Raw genomic sequence first — 9035 nt, 5'->3', positions numbered from 1 at the left:
AGCACTACAAAGGTTGCAACAGTTGAAAATGATCTCAAGGAAAGAGAAGTAGCTCTTTAGAAGTTAAAACAGAACTTAGTTTTTGCCTAAGAGAGGATGAAGAAATTTGTAGATAAGGGTCACTCAGAGAGAGAGAATTCCATATTGGAGATGGTGTGTCTAAGGTTAAGGTTACAACCTTACAAACATCCATCACAACCCATCAATGTTAGAAGCTAGCTGCTTAGTTTTATGGGCCTTACTAGGTGATTGAGAAAAATGACTTGTAACTTATAGCCTCCTATTGCCAGAAGGGTGCAAACTTCACCCAGTTTTTAATGTTTCTTGGCTAGCTAAAGCTGAAAGATGGTAGCCAAGCCACTATGTTACCCACTTTACCTACCCACTTTACCTCCACTTAAAGCTGACAAAAATCTCCAACCAATTTCAAGAAAAATTCTGAATAGAAGAATGGTCAAGGGGAAAAGAGAAGACATAGAAAGTTCTGGTGCAATGGGAAGGAGCACCACAGCAAGATGCAAATTGGGAGAGATGGGAAGACTTGCAAAATAGATCTCTAGATCATTGCCTTGAGGACAGGGCAAATGTTAAGGGGGGAAGAGATGCTAATTAGTCTGTTGCCACAGGAGAATTAAGGGGGTCTCCTGGACCTAGGATTAGCTAAAGTGGAGTTAGTTCAAGCTCAAGACCTCTGGAGTGTAACAATTTGTGATTTGAATCATTTCCACATATAACAGAAGAATATTCCCCTCCAATCATGGCAATGATTGTCTGTTATCAACTTATTAGGATTTGTTTGTCTTTTCTTGATCAATCAAAGTCCACAAATGTATTTCACTATTTTCCAATTAAGGAATCCATCATTTTTCTTCACTCCAAATTTCCTGTAAGCTTTATATTGCCTCTGTGGGCAGTGATTGTAGCTATAGCTCTAGGCCAAAGAAAGAACTCTTCTTAAGCTCGAGAAGAGAACAATACCCACACTAGAAGAAGATTTTAGTTTTTGGTAAACAGAAAACGGGTTATATTTACAATATTCCCTTTTATGTGAGAAGAAAAATGAGATATGACCAGGTATGTTTAGTTTTCAGTGAGGAGATACATTGGTGTAGGTGAATTTAATATACATGTAAGGGAGATATTTTCAATGTATTGGTGGATGCAATTTTTTTAGGTTATGTTTGGTTTGAAGGAAAAAGTAGGGAGAGGTTTGTATAGGTTTCCCTACCTTTCCCTTCCTTCCCTACTTTTTCCTTCAACCCAAACACAGCTATAGGGTAATTCTACCCTACCGAGAGTTGGCAATCAAAAATTTACCCTCCATTAATCATGTTATTATTGTTAAAACAGCATTTTTTTCCAAAAGAAAAAAAAAACAAATCCGAGGGGTATAAACCGAAAAGCTCAACAGTTTGATAAAAAGTTCAGAAAAGTACGAACAAGCCTAATGTAGATTTCTGATTTCCACTGCAGAGCTATAAACATTCAAAATGTCAACAACCCACACTCTATACACCCACGCCGGCCCGTAAATTGACATCAATTCCTAGCTGGCACCTACCCCAGCAATATTTTGGGCCTACAAATTCTGACCCTGGGCTGAACTGTCTTTCTCCCTAAAAAGTTGTGTACTTGACATGTTAGCATGGGTGCAGAGTGAGAATAATTATAATCAATGATCTTTTAAATAGAAAGACAAACAAGGAATTGTGTAGGCTGCTTTTTTCCAAATAGCAAATTAAGCCTGAAAGGGATAGACCATATAAATATTTTCTTTTTTTTTTCTTGGTTACCATATAAATATAATCTGACGTATCCAAAATGTGTATTCAAAAGAAAAAAAAAAAAAAAAACTTTTCAAACTGAACTAGTTATTTTCTTAGAATTAATCATGATGATACGGCCTAATCTCCTTAGGGCCATTGAATAGTACAGCACCACACTAATAGTTTAATAGCCTCTCCCTCCCTTCCTCTCCCAAAGTCCGCATGGCAGCAGGGGAGGAATTGAATCCGCGGCTTTGCTCGAATAAAATAATTAACTACCAATTGAACCACCCTTCAGTTGGCTCAATCCCAGTGGCGATAACGGTCACATAGGACTCCCATGAAATAAGAATACGTCAGCAATTTAAATAAATTCCTAATGTTATGATGATTTTTATTTATTTATTTTTTATTTCAATAGCTGGTGTGTTGTTGTGTTTCAATGTTTCCATGATGGATCTCAAGTGGAAGTGGATAAAATGCCTACATAAGGGTGACATAAAGCTGTGCTTGATTTGAGGGAGAAACACATATAGCTTCAAAGTTGAGGAAACATTTTTAAGAGTTTTGTAGTCGATTCCCAATCTATTTAGGCTGTATCTGGTTCTATTTTTAATTGATGACATATAACGGATGAAAGGCATAAATACAATAATCTCTGTATTGCCAAAAAAAATACAAAAGTCAGTTGTATGGTCCTAGTTTTATCTAATAAGCTTATTATAAAATGAATAAATAATCCTAAAAAAAAGTGAAGAAAAAGAAGGAACAAGAGATGGAACCAATGGAATAGGCTTCGACCCATCTCCCTTCACCTACACCTAGTCCTCCACCCTTGAGAGGTATATATTTCCTCCCGACTCCAATCCTTCACTCTTCATTATCTCCATTCACTTTTTGCTTTTTCGCTTTTGCAGGTTGTCACAGACACAGAGACTGAGGTGGAGGGGAAGAAACTATGGCACGTAGGTTGGGTAAATCAGAAATTGGAAAGATGATGGTGGGAGTGAATGTGACCATCGCTCTGGGGCTTGCGGCAATATATTTTCAGCCTCATCCTGACTACCTCCATCATGTCATGCCTTTCATGGTTTGCACCCTGTCACTGGCTTTCTTGTTTAATATGCTGTCCTTCTTCCTCCAAGAGGACGAACCAATAGGGATTCGGATGGGGCAATTGGGAGCTGTCTTAACTCTCTTGGACATATTCGGTTTGATGGGTTCGATGTTACCCTTGCATCTTGTCTGGCTGCCTATTCTCTGCTTCCTTATCTTACTGGGCTTTGGCCTTGTAATACAATTTCAATTGATGGGTAGCACTAGCAACATCACTTCTGGGTTTCTCAAAAGGGCCGCAACCAACGATCCATCCAACCAAACTGCAGAGGGACCAGCACCTTGAACTCAAGTCTCACGGGGACGATTTCCTTTATATTGATTCCCATTTATTTGCTTCAACTCATTGAATAATTGTTTAACTGTTTTCGATTATTTGTGTTTTGTTTACTTGAGACATCATGTGGGCCCCACCTAATGGACCCGAGAGAGGGGTGTCTAACCTTTTTCCTCTCTCATCCGAGTCTTGCCCGGACTGATTCAGCTAGAGCCTCAGGTTTTGGAATCACTAATAAATCAAAATGTTTTCTAATGTAAATAAACTTTATTTCCATTACCAATGGGTGGCAACGCCAAATCTAACCCAAGTGAGTCATTTCCTAATGCTTTGGCACAAATATGGTTCAACCCATACCTACCCAAGTTAATTTATCTAATTGGTTCAAGAGGCTGGTTAAATATATCAAACATTGGATTAGTCCAACCAACCAATTTACAAACGTGTTCATCAGTTCATAAACTCAACTAGTTTGGTCCACTTGGTTTTTTAGATCCTAAGGAGTTCAGTTCGTCGGTTTAACTATGGTTGAAAACACACCTCTCACATCTACACACCATTATCTTATTTTGTATCCACTTTCTCTTTGAATTTAATGTTTTTCCTTTCAAGTAAAACCCAAAGATAAATTCAATGAACAGTCATGTTGTCTTTATGTACACTTGTTAAAAAATCAGGAATATAGACCATGTAAACTACTAGAAAGGATTACAACATATTTAACAAGAATGTGAGAGCACATTCATTTCCAGAACGCCTAACAAAAATGACTTGGGAATTTGAAAGGATTTTCTGGATGAAAGTAAGGGAGCAAGGTCATAGTTCCCTAAGAGGATGTCAATGATATGAAGGGAGTCTCCTTTAATATCGATCGCATTAAAGCCAAACTCCTTAGCAACAATTAAACTTTCAAAAAAAAATCAATGCCTAAATCAGCAGAGGTCCTCCTCACGCGGTAGCTTTTGATCTAGCTATTATAAACCTCCCCAGAGATTTTCCTATAATGATTCCAGAACCAATGCCATACAACCCAGATACCCCATCTATATTAACTCTCAAGAGATTTGGAGTTAGAGTGTACTAGCTAGGTAGATAGAAAAGCTAAATCTTGAAACTGGATGACAAGATGAGTAACATGTCTTGGGTAAGGAGTTAAGTCATAAACCTGGTGTTTGGCAAGTCTTTCTATGAAGATCTTCCAAAAGTTCAAGACCTCAAAAACTGATGATAGTTCAGTTCTTTTGCACAATAGTGTTAAAATTTGGTTGAAAGACCATATAATGAGTCATTATCTCAACCAACTACCATCATATATGGTATTTGGCCAAGAATTCTACTCTAACTAGGTAGTTGTTAGCAAGTAATCAATCGGATACATTAGGGATTCCAAATAAATCATCACACTGTAGGACAAACCTTATAAACTTTCCCAAGTCCTAATGCCACAAGATCTCTTCCCATATTCATCATAAGGCCTTCATATGGCCAAATAATAACGTCCTAGTGCAATTAGGGTGTGAGTGTCGAAAAAATGACTTACTCTGCCACTCGGGCCGGAAAGGAATTGCCACCCATCAATTATGGAAATGGAGGTGATGGGACATCCAAGATTTACATCAGAAAGTGTATTTGATTTATTAGTGATTCCATTGCCCAAGTCAGGGTAAGACTCGGATGGGAGAGGGAAGGGGTTAGACACCCCTCTCCCAGGTCCAATAGGTGGGGCTCACAAGGGATATCAAATAAGCATAAAAAAACAAATTATAATAATAAGAATAAGAATAAGAAACAAGAACAAACAAAAAGAATCTACCGTATCAAATTTATTATTATATTTTATATTTATTTTGTTATTATATTTCTTATTATCACATCCACTTTATTTGCAATGTTATTATTTTACTTTACGATTATTATTATTATTATTAAATCCTATTTAAGCAATTATTCATTAATTCCCCCCCAACCAATTCGAACTCATCCTATTCTCACCCTCCTTATCCCATCACTTTACCCCAAAAGAAAAACTAACTCTTCAAACTCACAAATCCGCTCAAAATATCTCGACTCACCACTATTTTATTTTTCTTTTCTTTTCTTTTCTTTTATTTTATGCCATTTTTGTTGCTGATTTCCTTTTATTTTTATATTTTTTTATTCTGGTTTTGTTGAGAGACTCCTGTGCTTTTTGTAATCGGTTTTCCTTCCCTTTCCTTTCTAATCCTCTCTCTAGGTTGCTGAATCTTCCCCAAACATAGCATCAGCTCTAGCCATCAAACTCCCTGCTTTGTTTGCCTAGCAATCTTGCATAAAACTCCCCAACTCTCTTTTCTACACCCCCCCCGTTTTCTATTTTTTATACATAAATAATATGTAATGTATTTTTCATATCATTTTCTCTCTCATATTCTGTGGCTAAGGGTAGGTTCCAATTAATTCTTTTAGTCTTCCGGTACCATGTAACATAGCAAACCCAGCATCTCCCAGCATGATTCAGACTAATCCGATTTGAAAACCCTCGTTCAACCCAATTGAAATAGCGAGAATAAAATGAGCTTAAACAATCCAACAGCCATCAAAATACGACAAAAAAATCCATGCTCCGATCGATCATGATAAACACAACTGATAATAGATAGCACAACTAGAACAAAAGAAGAGGAATGAAGCTCAACACCGGCATTAATAAAAAAATAAAAAAAAAATGATAATGCATGGAAAAGAACAGAGGACGACACTATATGGCAATCCCGCCATTTCTGTCATCAGTCAAGGGTTTACAGGGACCGTTCTGCATAGCTTCATTGCCATTTCCCACATCTGACAGGGGAGTGGTATTCTACCATAGAATAAAACATGATAAATAAGAAAATGGGAGAAAATAGAATTTACCCAGATCGGATTTAGCCCGGTTCAAACGATGCAATGAAGGACCAATTCCTTTATGTCGGACAGATTTGGCTTTCAGACGACGATACTGACTGAAGGTTGTATTAGAAAGATTGATGAGGAGATGGGACGATTCCAGCACAGTCTTGCTTGAACTCGAGTGGGGAGCTTCAGTCTTCTTGCTGTAGTCAACTCTGCTCGATCGGTGAAGGAAACGCAAGATAGGGGAGATCGGCGGATGGTTGGGGAACCACGACGCCAATGAAGATCGACAAAAACTTCAGCATAAGATGAGATATAAAATAAACGGTGATAAATCACCGGAAATCCAATCAGAAATGGGGGAATCTTGCCGCTGTGATGCCTACTTCGTGACTAGAGAACAGGGTAGAGACGAACGCCGGTAGGAAGACTAGAAGGGGAAGAACAAAGGAGAAGAAGAAGAAGAAGGGAGAGAAAGAGAGAGAAAGAATGAATGAAACTTACTTCCACAAGATAAAAAAAAAGTTAGCTTAAGAACCTGAAAATTAAACTTCTATTTTAATTGACAATCACAATACAAACATGATTTACTAACTGGGAGCATTCTTTTTTGGGATTTTGGGATTTTGAGAGGGTCAATGGGATTTCGGTTCAAATCGACCAAGAATCCCATGTTCTTTTTTTAGATTAACTATCTTACTTGGGGTAAAGTTTCCAACACTTGAATGGAACAAAAATGCCCCTTTTAAGAATGAATTTTTATGGTTAAAATGATCACCTCCTTTTTTTACTTGGAAAATAAAAGAATATGGGTAAATACACATACCTGGGTAAGTGTTTCCCAAGAAAAACTTACCCGGGTAATTGCATTTACTTGAGTAAATAACTTACCAAAAATTAACCATGCCTTAAAAGTAAATGCTTAGCAATCTTCAAAAACATGTACAAAAGCACCCTAAAGACAACATTTTTTGGATACTTGAGTAGTTTTTTTATCGCTATCGCCAATAAATATAATCACTCGGGATCTGCTACCCACAAGCTGTTCCTACATCCCTAACCACAGAGCACCACCAATGTGTATTAGAAAGATCTAGATATTGTCAATGTGCATGCAGCTATAATGTGTCATAGGCATGTATAGATGTGAGTACAGCTCTTGGATAGTAGATCGGGCACGTAGTAAATACCCATTTCTATCATTCAGTGCAACATTTTTCCATGAAAGTAATTCTCCATGGCATGCATGCCCACATTCTGAACAATTAGATGGATGCAATGTGCCCTGGTATGGTTTTCTCTTACAAATTCATTCAACAATGTCAAGAAGGTTCACTTGCCCTTGGATTCTGGATCTCCACCTCTCAAAGCTCTCAAATAATAGAGTCAATTGTCTTGCACTATATCTCACAGTTAGATCCAATCGAGGACCTTCCCAGTTCCCAACATCAAAGCCCATCCATCCTCGTTGGCATCAAAACTTGATACGATCATCAACTCCTTCATGGTTGTATCCTCAAGCTCAAGGTATGTGTTATGTGCCATCTTGGAGTGGGATAGGTTTTCAACGATCACAGTTTTGCTCTGGGTCGCTTTGTTTCAATGTAAATGTGGTATCCATTTCAACTTTAGTCTCTTTTCTAACTAGCTAACGCCATACCCTCGACAAATTTTCTTATGGTCTTATCCAATCACGATCATGACCTCCATAGAAATAGACTACAACCATTTTAGCTCAAAAAAGTCACTATTAAAAAAACATTCGGTATAATTCATAAAATGGTAAAAGTTAAGAAAATTATATGTATTAGCTAAAAATAAAAATTTGATGAAAAAAAGGAAGAAAAATTATAAAAATTATAAGAAATAATTTTGACCATTCCTTTTGACCACTCCCTTCAACTATCTGAGTTTCTGAAATATGAGCCTCCAACGACCCTCATTCCTTTTGACCATTTTGTGTTCTACTTCAATTTGTATAGATTTGTTGCTGGTTGAACTACCTCTATAGATTAGAAGGAGAGAGAGAGAGAGAGATTCAACATGCCAATGATCTGAACCCCCGAATTGAGCTACCTATGTAGATGAGAGAGAGAGAGAGAGAGAGGAAGAGAGTTGATGCAAAGGAAGAGAGTTATTCAACTTTCAAACCCTAAACATCATTGATTCTCTGTACTGACCCTATGGATACCCATGACCACCCTAAACCAACCCTTTTCTCTTGACCCAAAAGGATTGCTCAACCCATATTGACCCACATGATATATGGGTGTGTATGGGTGGTTTTCAAGTGAGTTGCGTGGGTCAAGTGGGTTGGGTAAAAAATCGCCACCCCTACATATGAGCAGCTACTTGAGCAACACTTTGTTCTAGAGATTTTATGGGCGGATCCATGATTGGTAGCCAAACTAATTCGCGGCTTTCTTTTCCCTTAATTTTGTGATCAACCTTTGCTAGAGCTGAAAACTCTTCGACATGGACATGAAGAAGGCAATGAACTTGCCCTTGAGTCCGTCCAAACTGACTTGTACCACCATAGTAACTTAGCATGATAACCACAATACCTATATCTATATCTATAAAAGTACTTGATGAGGGCGGATTTGGCCCTCTAGTGAAAATGTGACACCTGGCACCTCATGCAAAACCAAGTGCAGCCTCTTGACAACTGGGCAGCCCGGCATAGCTCGCCACAGGCAGCTCAACAGAGCTTGCCATAGCTCTCCACAGGCAGCTCGGCAGACCTTGCCACAGCTTGCCACAGGCAGCTCGGCATAGCTCACCACAAGCAGTTCGGCAGAACTCGCCACAAGCAGCTCGACATAGCTCGGGTAGCTCGGTACAAAAGAGCAGTTCGGCATATTGCAGGAAGATCTCCTGCCTGACAACCGTACCTGACAGATCTGGAGACCTACGCCCATGTCTCTCGCTAGGCGGCGCCGTGCCTGCCAGCCCTGAGAGCTATCCCTTGCCAGGCAGAGCCGTACCCTGCAATAGCTGCCTGC

The 9035-nt window shown here is 38.6% G+C and overlaps 1 long non-coding RNA gene across 1 annotated transcript; it reads right to left on the bottom strand.

The window, feature by feature from the left end:
• Positions 1 to 795: 795 nt before the first annotated feature.
• LOC104605384 (uncharacterized) lies at positions 796 to 6693 on the bottom strand. The gene is made up of 2 exons (XR_016079880.1): positions 6052 to 6693; positions 796 to 3145 (listed from the first exon to the last, which is right to left on the bottom strand). It is a non-coding gene; the product is annotated as an uncharacterized LOC104605384 (long non-coding RNA).
• Positions 6694 to 9035: the final 2342 nt, after the last annotated feature.

The sequence above is a fragment of the Nelumbo nucifera genome, chromosome 8, assembly GCF_055504915.1.
Source record: "Nelumbo nucifera cultivar China Antique chromosome 8, China Antique-T2T, whole genome shotgun sequence".
In the NCBI taxonomy this organism is placed as follows: domain Eukaryota; kingdom Viridiplantae; phylum Streptophyta; class Magnoliopsida; order Proteales; family Nelumbonaceae; genus Nelumbo; species Nelumbo nucifera.
Note: the sequence above shows the minus strand (reverse complement) of the source record. Positions and strands in the feature narration are given on the sequence as shown.